The 12702-nt window shown below is 39.9% G+C and overlaps 1 long non-coding RNA gene across 1 annotated transcript; it reads right to left on the bottom strand.

The window, feature by feature from the left end:
* Positions 1 to 1500: 1500 nt before the first annotated feature.
* Positions 1501 to 6432, bottom strand: LOC123735054 (uncharacterized). Its single transcript, XR_006765233.1, has 2 exons — positions 6304 to 6432; positions 1501 to 1810 (listed from the first exon to the last, which is right to left on the bottom strand). It is a non-coding gene; the product is annotated as an uncharacterized lncRNA (long non-coding RNA).
* Between the last annotated feature and the right edge of the window lie 6270 nt (positions 6433 to 12702).

Below are 12702 nucleotides of genomic sequence, written 5' to 3'. Positions count from 1 at the left end.
TGGATACACCGGGTGTACAACTTTAGTTTATACTGGATACACCGGTGTACACCGTTAGTTTATACTGGATACACCGGGTGTACACCGTTAGTTTATACTGGATACACAGGGTGTACACCATTTAGTTTATACTGGATACACCGGTGTACAACTTTAGTTTATACTGAATACACCGGGGTACACCGTTAGTTTATACTGGATACACCGGTGGGTTAGTTCTTCTTGAGAGAACTAACCCAAAATTAGTCGAACTAACCCAAAATTAGTTGAAAGGCTAAGGGATTCTCTTCCTGAGAAGAAGCTGACAGCCTTCAAACAGAGCAAAAAAAGTGGTCCCAAACAATATGTCAAAATGAATAAAAAAATGATACAGCTGTCTTTAATAAGATCAAACTGAACTAACTGCTATCTTGAAATGTTGAAAAGTGTTTTTAAATAGGCATCCTATCATTTGAAAATTAGTTGAAAGGCTAAGTGATTCTCCTCCTGAGAAGAAGCTGACAGCCTTCAAACATAGTGCAAAAAAGTGTCACTGAGAAATAGGATAATTATGAAACATGAAAACTATATTGTCTGACTCAGCTACTATGCATGTTGGTTGGACAACACGAACACTTCGCTCGGCTACATGTGAAAATTAAAAAGGATGGTTAGGATACTTAGCATGTTAGCTAACCCCTCCCTAACCACTAGCCCAGGGGTTCTCAAACTTTTTTGTGATAGCAAATTCATCAGTGACCCCTCATAATCAGAACACAACTCGAGTGAGATAAAAATATCATACAAGGAGTTTTACCATGATTTCGTGGTGCAAGGCCGGACAAACCAAGTCTCGGGCCCTGGGAATGAACATTTTAAAGGTCTGCCTCTTGGAGGGAAAAAAACTTGCCTAATTTCCTGCATTCTACACATTTTGTCATGGGGCAGAGAAATGTTTCTTGTTGCAACTATAACGCTAATATCCTGCAGTTCTACACATGTTGTCATGAGGCAGAGAAATGTTTCTTGTTGCAACTATAACGCTAATATCCTGCAGTTCTACACATGTTGTCATGAGGCAGAGAAATGTTTCTTGTTGCAACTATAACGCTAATATCCTGCAGTTCTACACATGTTGTCATGGGGCAGAGAAATGTTTCTTGTTGCAACTATAACGCTAATATCCTGCAGTTCTACACATGTTGTCATGGGGCAGAGAAATGTTTCTTGTTGCAACTATAACGCCTAATATCCTGCAGTTCTACACATGTTGTCATGGGGCAGAGAAATGTTTCTTGTTGCAACTATAACGCTAATATCCTGCAGTTCTACACATGTTGTCATGGGGCAGAGAAATGTTTCTTGTTGCAACTATAACGCTAATATCCTGCAGTTCTACACATGTTGTCATGGGGCAGAGAAATGTTTCTTGTTGCAACTATAACGCTAATATCCTGCAGTTCTACACATGTTGTCATGAGGCAGAGAGAAAACGACTGTGTAACTTGAAGACGCTGTGAGTTGAGAAGCAGGTGAAACGTTTAATAAAACAACAAACGAGACAACATAACAGTAGCGTCTTTGCATGTACACAGGATCAATACTGACTGGGGAAGGAACCTAAGGGAGGGCCAGATATAGGGGTGGTAATAAGTAAGGTAATGGAGTCCAGGTTTGCCTCATGACAACGTGCAGGTGCTCGTAATGATGGATCCCAGGACCGGCGGTTAGTATACCGGCGACGTCAAACACCGGAGGGGAGGAGCGAGAGCAGACGTGACAGACTGCCACCTCTCATTGAAGCCATGGAAGTTCACGGCCGACCGCACCACTGCAGGCATTGTTAGCAGAAAACAGGATCCCCCATAATAGTGAAATAAATAAATAGAAAGTCAATCATGGTACCAATAAATGCTTCTAATACACCAGATGTATGTCCTTGAACCCGATTATGTTTAAATCTCATTTAAAAAGCATTTTTGAAACGGTCTGTTTGAGATACAAGTTTGAGGTGGCTTTTTTAAAGTATTTTTTCTCCAATTAATGCTTCGGCCACAAATACGAAGTATAGTCAAAATTATTTGGGTATGAGTTAACAGAACATTAACTTTTAAAAGTTTGATTTTCACTGGACAATTACTTTAAATTACAGTGCATTTATGTAAAAAAATATAGTATTGAAGTATTGAGATGGAAAATGTATAATAGGTGGAGTACTGTGGATACCAATAGGCTCATGTTGCCCAAGGTTTAATAACAAACATTGTAGATTAATAATATTACATTGTATTGTATTACACCCTCTAAACTTCCACGGATCCCTGGGGCAAAATGTGTTTTTTTCAGTTGTTGGATCCCCCGCTCCCTTTTTGCCCTCAGAACAACCTCAATGCGTTGGAGCATGGACTCTACAAGGTGTCGAAAGCATTCCACAGGGATGCTGGCCCATGTTGACTCAAATGCTTCCCACAGTTGTGTCAAGTTGGCTGGATGTCCTTTTGTCTTGCCCATTTACCTTCTGAATGGCACACACATACACAGTACATGTCTCAATTGTCTCAAGGCTTAAAAAACCTTCTTTAACCTGTCTCCTCTCTTTCATCTACACGGATGGAAGTGGATTTAACAGGTGACATCAATAAGGGATCATATCTTTCTCCTGAATCCCCTGTTTTCAATACAGGTATAACGACACTGAGCTTTTTTTTCGAAAATGTTTTATGAGGTTGGAGAACACATTTGGGAGGGATCTTGAAACTTTGCCGCAAGTGGATCTTTTAGCAAGACAATAACCCCAAGCACACATCAAAATCCACAAAGAAATGGTTCATTGACCACAAAATCAACATTTTGAATGGCCGTCTCAGGATTTGATCCCCATTGAAAACCTGTGGTTTGAATTGAAGAGGGCAGTCCATAAACGCAGACGAAGGATATCAAGGATCTGGAAATATTCTGTATGGAGGAGTGGTCTAAGATCCCTCCCAATGTGTTCTCCAATCATCATTAAAAAAGTGTTTGAGGCTGTGTTGTTATCCTCGCAAGGGGAGGATGCTAGAGTATTAAAAACAGGGGTGCCAATCATTTTGATAATTTTGTATTACTTGTTTAACAAAATCTCTTGCTCTGAGCACTTGCATTAGTATAAAATAATATAATTTTCCCTTTTTTGCATTCAAATACTGTAGAATTAGTAGTATTTGTATTATATATTTTATATAGTATTTTTGCTCATCTTTCTCAAGGGTGCCAATAATTTGGGACTTGACTGTATGTAATCAAATAGTCCATATTTCAGAGGTACCTTTTGTATGAGGTAAGATGTTCCTTCTAAATCTTGTTATTGCGTAACATTTTTATGCTTGTCTTTGAAACGAATAGTCCAAGAGTACCCAATGTTTCAGAACCAGATTTTGGTTTCAGCTGACAACTACATACCTTTGCCTTTCAATCTCCTACACAATATCCCCTTGACTGGTGTGCATGAAGATATCAAGAGAGACAGACATCTAGCAAGAAAAAGTCAATTGGAGGGAACACTGACAGATCAGCGCAACAAGACCATGGATTTTTACACTGGCTGCAGTGAGCAGAAAGCAAGAAAACTCAATAAAAAATGTGAATGTGGAAATGCCTAAAATAACATTGTGAATCCGACTGAGTGAAAACAATTCACAATTCTCCTACATTTACAGTCCTAGTTATCATTGCCCAAAACAAAGGGAATCATTTCAAACATCTCACACATTTTTGCTTATTGTGTCCATTGACTAGAATTCATATATATTTGGGTTAAAAGACCAATTCAGTGGAAAAACAAAATGGGGTAAAATAGCCCAGCCCAGTTAATATTGACTGCAGCTGCAGCTCCTCAGGCAGCAGCACTCCCACTTCATCTTACGTTAGGGACACAGATCAAGGGTTCTCCAGGGACTGACAGTATTCTTCAAGCTAATTACATCCAGTTTATTTGGGGTGTCAGGTAGCCTAGTGCCTAGTGGTTAGCGCATTGGGCCAGTAACCGAAAGGTTGTTGGATCGAATCCCTGAGCTGACAAGGTAAAAAATCTGTCATTCTGCCTAAATAAGGCAGTTAACCCACTGTTCCCTGGTAGGCTGTCATTGTAAATAAGAATTTGTTCTTAACTGACTTGCCTAGTCAAAATAAAAGGTTAAATTGACAGCACCTTGTCTCTGCAAGCCAAGTAGGAAGGTTAGTTCACCTCACAAACCAGAGTCCATTTTTTGTTGTTGTTGATTAACATCGAGGATGAGTGCCATGGGAACTATCGGTATGGCCCAGCAGGACCAGCCTAAGTGACAGGCCTCACATGTTTAATATAATGCACACAAAATAATGGAGCCCTTAACCTTCACGGCACATTCAACGTTTTTTTTGCTCTCCATGCAATCCTCGCACGCAGACGTATGTGTGTGTGCAACAGGCTGAATGAAGCTAATGAATCCAACATGGACAGAGAGGCTGCATTGTTTTGTTCATCATGAACCATGCCTATAGACCAATCACCATGACTAATTAGCTCAACTAAGAGCAGCAATCTACTCTACAGGCCATAATGGGAGGTGGAAGCTCAACTTGCAATATTTAATGCTCTTATATAATGACACATAACCAGTGGTGTAAAGTACTCAAGTAAAAATACTTTAAAGTACTACTTAAGTCATTTTCTGGGGGGGTATCTGTACTTTACTATTTATATTTGACAACTTTTACTTTTACTTTGCTACCTTCCTAAAGAAAATAATGTACTTTTTACTCCATACATTTTCCCTGACACCCAGAAGTACTTGTTATGTTTCGAATGCTTAGCAAGACAGGAAAAAGGTCAAATTCACACACTTATCAAGAGAACATCCCTGGTCATCCCTTCTAACTCTGGCAGACTCACTAATCACAAATGCGTTGTTTTTAAATGATGTTCGAGTGTTGGAGTGTGCCCCTGGCTATCTGTAAAAAAAAAAAAGGCAATAAAAAAATGGTGCTGTCTGGTTTGCTGGGAGTTAAAAAAATGAACCCCAAAAGGTTCTTTGAGGAACCATGATAAGGGGTTCTTCGAAGAACTTTATAGGAGTTCCCACAAAATGTTCTTCAAATAACTTTTAGGGGTTCCCCCACAGTTCCAATTTGAAGAACCCCTAAAGGATACTCCAGGAACCTTTACTTTTTAGAGTCTATATTGATAAAAGTCACCTGGTCCGAGAGACATTTACATAGTTATACACAGCCCAATTTGGGATGATTATTTTAGGGTGAAATAGTGGCCACAACAGACAGACCTGAAATCGACCATAATTCGACGTCCTTGGACGTCATGTGCTGACTGGGTATGACCAAAAGTTATTCTGTTTAGCTACACTTTGTAGTACATTTTTACACTATAATTAATGTTTCTGATGCCACATCGCCTGTTTTCAAAGGGAGTCGTTGGTTTTTAGGGGCAGTCGCTTTTTAGCTTTTTGTCTGAAAGTATTTTCTCAACTGCGATACCAACTCCACTCTATAAGGAATGTGAAATGATTTATACCTGTACTTTTAATACTTAAGTATATTTTAACAATTACATGGCGCTTTATTCCTGAATCCAGCTATCCGTAGATCTATAGGTGACTCCTCGCTTGCTCTGTTGATCTTTGTTGTGTTTGTTAACCATGTACAGTAGTCTCATCGTTCTACTCCCTGTCAATATACTGTGGTCTCAATCACACTCATCTAATGAACAGGCACCCCACCCAGAGCACGTCACTCCATCAACTGTCCTGCTGTCTGCAGCTAGGGAGAGCCAGCAGCACAGGACTTAGTGAACAAAGCAACACATATTGTGAGTGTGACTGTATCTGTGTGTACGGTATGAGAAGAGCGATACAGAGACACAGAACGTCATTGTTCTCTACACTCAATCATAAAAGTTCACTTTCCAAAGCACATCTTTGTTTTTTGTTTTTTACCTGGAAGCCATATCAAATATATCTCAGATTATAAGTAAATGCATAGTAACAGCTCATTACCACAATTAAACTAAACAACACAGCCTCTGTCGACACATCATCTGGCTTCAGACAGAAGCTGTTGAATATTTTTTACCGCAAACATAACATACAGTCTGCAAGCGTATGAAATATACATAACTCGGCATCTAGTAGATATTCAGTTTTCCCGATTATAAACAGATAGAAATGCCATGCACCACAAGTGATTCATTTCAATAAAAGGCTTACTTCAAGTCTAGCAAACCAAACACTATAATTTCAGTACAACATGCAGTTGAACACATGTACAGTATATAAACTATCAAGAGAATCTCACCTGCATTGTCACTGCACTTGTTAAAAGTCCACCTTTAGTGCCTGCAATATTGTGGAGAAGTATATGGTCCAATGGTCATTGATGCCCTTTTCGGAGTAAATCCGGCTGATAGGAGACAGGAAATGTATAGTCCTTTGTATCACGCTGCCTCCACAGAATTCGTACACCTACAGTAGACAGAGAAGCACTGCGTCACTGTACTGTCTTTCTTGCATTCTTTATTTACTTCACTCTCTGTGTTTCAGCCTTCGCTATCTGTCTGTCTCTCTCTCACTCTCTCTCAACCTCTTTTGCTTTCTCTCTCTCTCTCTCTAGTAGTCTCTGAGTCTCTCTCACATGAGCACGCTTTCTCGCTCTTCCACAATTACAGCTGCAAGCTACAGTCCACACAGAGCAGCTTCTCTCTCCCAGTCTCTTTCCCCCACACTTTCCCTCCCCTTCTGTCTCTCACCACTCCAAGCGACTTATATGCCCTATGTCTTGTGCGCTCTCTACACTCATAAAAAGGTGCTATCTGTCCCCATAAGAGAACCATTTGACTAACCTTTTTTGGTTCCAAGTAGAACACTTTTGGTTCCTGATAGAACTTTGAGGTTCCATGTAGAACCATTTCCACAGAGGGTTCTACATGGAACTAGTGCTGAGCGATAAGTGTTTTTTTGAGCTCGATTCGGTTTTGGGTTCGATTATAAAAAATAATTATGTTTTTTTATTTTGTTTACGATAATTTTTTTTCAAAATTAAATGCATTATGAAATAATGACATTCAAATGATTTTAGAGCTTTTTAATTGAAATTCTAAAGCCAACAACAGTGAACATTCACATTCAATTATTTCTGTCAGGTCCACATTGGGTTGACATCAATAGAAAAATTGGAAATTGCTATGAAATAATACAATATTTCAGTTGTGTATATTACTTAGTTTTATTTGATGGCTTTATTATTTTTAATTCCTTAAAGTCATCATCTCATCTCTGCTCAGGCAGTAGCAGCTAGCCAGACAAAGTTATCTCTGCGCACCCTGTACTGTACTGTCTTTAGTCATCCTATTCAGCTAGGCAAGCCTGCCTAATATGTTGCAGAGCTGTCTGACAAAATTATTTGACTAGCTCTTCAAAGTAGATAACCAACCTGGACTGGGGGTAGATGTAACTTAGTAAACGAAATCTGGGACACTTCAATTATACTGAACAAAAATATAAATGCAATGTGCAACAATTTCAAAGATTTTACTGAGTTACAGTTCATATAAGGAAATCAGTCAATTTAAATAAATTCATTAGACCTAATCTATGGATTTCACATGACTGGGAACACAGATATGCATCTGTTGGTCACAGATACGTAAAACAATATTGGCCTCATTATGGGCCTCAGAATCTTCGTCACGGTATTTATGTGCATTCAAATTGCCATTTTTTTGTTGTCTGTATTTTATGCCTACCCATACCATAACCCCACCGCCACCATGGGGCACTATGTTCACACGTTGACATCAGCAAACCTCTCGCCCACACAACGCCATACACGTGGTCTGCGGTTGAGAGGCCGGTTGGTCGTACTGCCAAATTCTTTAAAGCAACGTTGGAGGTGGCTTCTGGTAGAGAAATTAACATTAAATTATCTGGCAACAGCTTTGGTGGACATTCTTGCAGTCAGCATGCCAATTGCACGGTCCCTCAAAACTTGAGACATCTGTGGCATTGTGTTGTGTGACAAAACTGCACATTTTAGAGTGGCCCTTTATTGTCCCCCAGCACAAGGTGCACCTGTGTAATGATCATGCTGTTTATTCAGCTTCTTGATATGCCACACCTGTCAGGTGGATGGATTATCTTAGCAAAAGAGAAATGCTCACTAACAAGGATGTAAACAAAATGTGAGAGAAATAAGCTTTTTGTGCGTATGGAACATTTCTGGGATATTTTATTTCAGCTCATGAAACATGGGACCAACACTTTACATGTTGAGTTTATATTTTTGATCAATGTAGTATGATGTTACGAATTACAATTGTATGATATGTTGCTAATTGCAATTTGTTATGAATGTGCAAATAATGCAATATGTTATGAATTTGCAAAACTTCAAATTTGTTGTGGCTAACGTTAGCTGGGTGGCTAACACTAACCTTAACTAGGTGGCTAACGTTAGCTAGGTGGCTAACACTAACCTTAACTAGGTGGCTAACGTTAGCTAGGTGGCTAACACTAACCTTAACTAGGTGGCTAACGTTAGCTAAGCTTAGAGGATAGGGTTAGGGGTTATTGTTAGGGTTAAGGTTAGGGTTGAGGTTAGGAGTTTGGTTAAAGGGATAAGGTTAGGGGATTTTTAGCTAACATGCCAAGTAGTTGCAAAGTAGCTAAAAAGTAGTTGCAATTAGCAAAAATGTTAAAGTTGTACATGATGACATTCAAATACACAACCTTTGGGTTGCTAGACCCAACCACCCCGACCAACCACCCAACTTTTGTTTTTGCCATAATTAACCTTCTGTCTTATGTAACCATACCAAACATAACACATCATACTAATTTGGAGGTCCCGGATTTACATTTACTATGTTGACATCTAGTCTAGTGAGACCAGGCTGAGTTAAGGCATACTTTCACAAACTGTCTCTATCCCTCTCTCATTGTTGTGTTGTGTACATCTCCTATGTGGTTTATGCGGTCTGTGTGTATCTAACCTAAAGTAGCAGGCGTAAAAGTTTCTCTCTGTCCGAGCTGGAAAGAACAGCCAGCTTGCAGAGGTGCAAAATGTACTCAATAGTCATAGTTGAGTAAAAGTAAAGATACCTTAATAGAAAATGACTCAAGTAGTAGTGGAAGTCACCCAGTAAAAATACGACTTCAGTAATTAGATTTTTATTTTAATTTAACTAGGAAAGTCAGTTAAGAACAAATATTTATTATTTACAATGACGGCCTACCCTGGTCAAAACCGGACGACGCTAGGGCCAATTGTGCGCTCACCCTATGGACTCTCAATCACGGCCGGATGTGATACAGCCTGGATTCAAACCAGGGACTGAAGCTGACACCTCTTGCACTGAGATGCAGTGCCTTAGACCGCTGCGCCACTCAGGAATAAAAGTCTAAAAGTATTTGGTTTTAAATATCACTTAAAATAAATGGAATTGCTAAAGTAAAAATAATTTCAAAATACTTATATTAAGCAAACCAGATGGCACAATGTTTTTGTGGATAGCAAGAAAGACATCTGCCTCACCTGCCCTGAATGACGGGTTGCCACTGGCTAGTACACACATGATTCAATTATTTTGGATAAGATATTTGTATTTGTCAAAAGGGCAGTTGAGCATCGTGTCACCAGAATAAGACCCTCGATATTTATTGGAAAGGAGCACCAAGCTCATCACCGTGCACTTTCAACACTGTGAAATTCATCATAATATACTTAATCTGTTGCCTAAGAAACTGCATGGTTTCCTGAGTAGTAGTGGGAGGGCCACACTCAATATCATCGCGTGACAAGTTTACTTCGATATGATGGAAATGACATAAATATTTGAGCATAAAGGCGTTTCCACCGCCATTTCTCGCATAATTAATTTTACAGACAAAAATATCCCACCATGTCGAACGAACAAATTAAAAACTGTTGATAAAAACGTGGTTAATGTAGTTAATTACGACATTTCTGCGCTGAACTAGGTTGAATATTTGGTTAATGAAAACTACAACTCCCTTCAGCCCAGTGTCCCACATAGTTCTTGACTTGATTTCTCTCGTGAATGATTTGATTTCTCTCTGGAGAAACGGCGCTTGGGATCACAGAAATAACGAACTAAATGGAATTCAAGTCATTGAACCCACATCGGTCAATTAGTTGTTGAATAACCGGAGAAAAAAAATACGAAATTTCGGTTAATCGCTCAGCACTTGCCCTCTCTCCAGTGCTTAATTTTAGCCGGATCCTACTGGAACAGGATCTGGCACCTCTCCGTCTTGGAACAGTTTCGTTTTGTCCGGATCCGTACCTCTTCTGGCATGAAAAATAATTGTCACTTTTTGCAATGTAAAGATTCTAATAAACGTGATCAAAGTTCTTTGGAGTTGCCTCTTCTTTAATCCCCCCCATCTCTCACTACAATGAGATTCACTTTCTATTATCTCTCTCCCGCTCTCTACTCCGATAGACATGAGCCTGCAACTCTCATCTCCAGCATTGCAATTCATAATGTCCTTATAGAGCCGCGCAAAGGGTTGAAATACATTTTGACAAAGTTATGGTTACTGCTGTCTGTTGAGAAATAAATTAAATAGGCCTAGGCTATTGATGGATTCAATGTCGTTTTCATTGATCTCAGATTCTCAGTTTGTCCGTGTCTAAATTGCCTGTCATTTCGATCATTTTGTGCTTTCAAGACAACTTGGAACTCGAAAAAAAATAAGCCGAATCATGATGTCAGTGATCGTCAGGTCGGAAAGTCGGAGCTCTAGAAGAGGCCAGAGTTCCCCATGTGGAATTTCAAATTGGATGACCATCCAAAACAAATTTTCCAGTCTGAGCTCGTTATTTCCCCAATTTCGCAGTTGTCTTGAACGCACTGAAGTCTGAAGTCGTAGATTGCCCAGCTCCGAGTTCCCAGTTGTTTTGAACGCAGCATTAAAAAAAGATCGTGCCAAAATCTCCAATCGTGAAATGACGTAGAGATTGCATTAAATGCGTTTATAAAAAGGCCAAACATTTTCTGGACCCTAGGCCACAAACCTTTTTTCCCCATGTGGGCAACTTCTGTAAAATGCCTCTACTTACTGCTCTATGCCACTACGCAAATGTGATGATATGCATGCAATGCAGGTCACCCCCCTCTCGTGCTCACTTGTTCCGGCAACTCCTGATTTACAAATTAGGCACTGTCTAGCTCTTTTTTCTCCCACTCAGTCAGTCTTTTTCCTACTCCACAGTCTATCCAACAACTCCACAGTCAACAACATCCAGCCTAGGGGTGTCAAATTCGTTCCACAAGTGTCTGCGGGTTTTTGGTTTTCCTTTTTCAATAAGAAGACCTAGACAACCAGGTGAGGGGAGTTCTAACTAATTAAGTGACCTTAAATTAATCTATCAAGTACAAGGGTAGGAGGGATAACCTGCGACTCTTGGCCCTCTGTGGAATGAGTTTACACGTACTAACCCTTACCTAGCTCTCTCTCTCTCTCTCTCTCTAAATGTTTCTTTCCCCTGGCTTCCTTGTTTGGGCACTCTCTCCCTCCCCTACTCGCTCTCTCCTCTTCCCCCTTTCTCTCCTTTCTCCCCCTCTCTACTCTGTTCCTCTCTCATTCTTCCACCCCCTGGCAGTCACTCTTAATCCCCCCATAAGTCCATGCCCTTGTAGAGCAGAAGACATACCCTACCCGGAAGCCGTCAGCCCAGCTCATTGGTAGCAGCATATCAGCAGGGGCCCTGGCATGGGTCACATCCTGCCACGGCCCTGCCGCAGCCTTCAGGGAGGCACCATCCTAGTCAAACTCCCCCCTCCACTACTCCACTGCACTTCGTGTGTAAGCACTGAGCGACTCATGGCTGCTTCACCCAATCATAATAACTTATCACAATAAAATAACAACAGCTTGCAGTCAACGTAGATCCCACCTAGCCAGGTAAACACTTCTTTAATCACTAGATTGTAATACTGGGGTGGTGAACTATTAATACTTACCACATAATTATTAACAATATATTACTCATATAAATCACACACACTCAATCTCATAATATAACAAGGTCATTCTTCTTTCCGATTTGGATAATCTGGCAGCGTCAAAGCTACCCCTAAGCATGTCCATGTTTGTCTTGTCTTATAATGCATTTTGTGTGGTATGGAATCCACATACCTTCAAATCCAGAAGGCTAAATTAAAATGGCGTGCTGACTGTTAAAATGGGTGACATGACTTCACTGTCTGTTGTAGCTTCAAGCTCATGCAATGAATAATACAACAGTCTCCAATTTCAGTGCAGTCAATGGGCCTGACAGTTTGCTATTTATATTATATTTTCAGCACAGTGTCTTCCCTCCACGATCACACTCAGTCAACTTGACCATAAAATTACACAGACAAGATAGCAAAACAATACCCAAAAAAACCCTTTTATTATCCTCTTTTTAAAAGCTAATCAGCATGTAGTGACATAGCCTGATGCAAAAAATAGAAATTCCAGAAAAAACTCTCCATGTAACTAAATTATGCTCTGAATGAAAGTAAGCTCACCCATGCGAGTTAATTTTGACTAATTTTCTGGAAATGACTTTTGTTTCTCATGGCGATGTAGCTAGCTAATGTTTGTCGGTCCCTCCAGCTGAATAATATGTATAGAGATCCTATTAAATAACTATTTCTAGTATTCTAATTCATAATTCTATGGTCTT

This window comes from Salmo salar, unplaced genomic scaffold (genome assembly GCF_905237065.1).
Source record: "Salmo salar unplaced genomic scaffold, Ssal_v3.1, whole genome shotgun sequence".
Classification (NCBI taxonomy): Eukaryota; Metazoa; Chordata; class Actinopteri; order Salmoniformes; family Salmonidae; genus Salmo; species Salmo salar.
This window is presented reverse-complemented; position numbering and strand designations above follow the sequence as displayed.